We start from the raw sequence: 1,777 nt of genomic DNA on the forward strand, positions 1-1,777 counted from the left end.
ACCGGTTTGGCTCAGTGGATAGAGCATCGGCTGCGGACTGAAGGGTCCCAGGTTCGATTCTGGTCAAGGGCATGTGCCTTGGTTGCAGGCACATCCCCAGTGGGGGGTGTGCAGGAGGCTGATCGATGTTTCTCTCTCATCGATGTTCCTAACTCTCTCTCCCTTCCTCTCTGTAAAAAATCAATAAAATATATTTTTAAAAATTCAAAATAAATAAATAAAAGAATGAGGTAGATCTCTGTGTATTGTTAAGGGAATGCTCTCTTAGCTACATTACTAAAGGAAAAAAGGTGTAGAAGAGTGTTCATAGTATGCTACTATCTGTATTTAAAATAAGGAGGAAATGTATAGTCATGTATGTATGACTGAGTTTGAATAATATCTTTGGAAGAGTAATCAAAGAACTGGGATAGTGGTTACCTCTGGGAATGAGAAATGGGAGACTGGAATCAGAGGCAGGAGGATGCCTTCTTTTCACCATTTACTATTTGAAATAAAAAAAAAACCATCCACATGTTTTTATTTCCTTAAAAACATACAAAGCTAAAAGAAAAAAGGCATTGTTTCTCACAATGTGTGCTAATTCAAAATCCCGATTTCATGGATTCTTCCTGGGACTACTGAATTGGAATCTGGGCAGGGAGAGCCTGGGACTCTGTTTTCCTTTTGCATTCCAGAGGATTCTGATTCACCCGAAGTTTGAGATCCATGGGCCAAGAGCTCAGAGGTCAAGGAGCAGGTTCATGGGAGTCGGGGATGTGACAAAGACCAGGGGGTGGAGGGGGGGCTACTGTGGAGAGGTAGGCAAGGTCATTGGCATTTTGGCAGCGCTTAAAGCAGTGGTTCTCAACCTTCTGGCCCTTTAAATACAGTTCCTCATGTTGTGACCCAACCATAAAATTATTTTCATTGCTACTTCATAACTGTAATGTTTCTACTGTTATGAATCATAATGTAAATATCTGATATGCAGGATGGTCTTAGGCGACCCCTGTGAAAGGGTCGTTCGACTACCAAAGGGGTCTCGACCCACAGGTTGAGAACCCCTGGCTTAAAGCCTGTGGGTAAATAATGACTTGATTAGGTGTTATGAGCTGTAATCAGCTTGTATGGGCTGTCCTATCTGCCTTACCAGCCGCATCTGGAGCTACTTTGCTTGTGGCTCTTTGTCGTGGTCCATCTGGCCTTCCAGGCCCTGAATAAGCTGTTCCGTTTTGCCTTCACACGTGGTGTTGTCATTGCCTGGAATGTGGACCTCCCCCTGGTGTTTCAGTTCTCTGCTCAAAGGTCACTTCCTCCAGGAAACTTCCCCAAGCCCCAGTCTAGGTCAGAGCTCCCTGTCACGTGTTCTTACAGCTCCTGTACTCCCTTGGAGCACAGATACTGTAATTAAATGATTAGGGAGTGATTGAATGTTTGGTTAGGTCACTCCTATGTCCCTGTGCTATGCCTGGCACATAATAGGGACTTAAAATCGAGACTATTCATGGGATGAATGAGCCTTAAAGAGGAAAAGGAGAGAAAGTCTGTGCTACAGGAGCGGAGTGGGTGGTGGAGGGAAGGAATGTCAGTGGGGTGTTACTCTCTCCAGCTCAGCCTCCGGTTTTGGCCAAGCCTCAGGGAGTCTCTGATGAACATCAGAGTTGGATGTTGCTGCTCGGACTTGCCCACGGCAGCATGACTCTCTGGCTGCCTAAAGCCTTGGCTTCCATGTCCGAATGTAAGTCCCAGGCTCACGAGAGTGTGACGTCTGTCTGGCGAGCTGCCGCTGAGCCCC

Source organism: Myotis lucifugus, unplaced genomic scaffold (genome assembly GCF_000147115.1).
Source record: "Myotis lucifugus unplaced genomic scaffold, Myoluc2.0 scaffold_426, whole genome shotgun sequence".
Lineage (NCBI taxonomy): Eukaryota > Metazoa > Chordata > Mammalia > Chiroptera > Vespertilionidae > Myotis > Myotis lucifugus.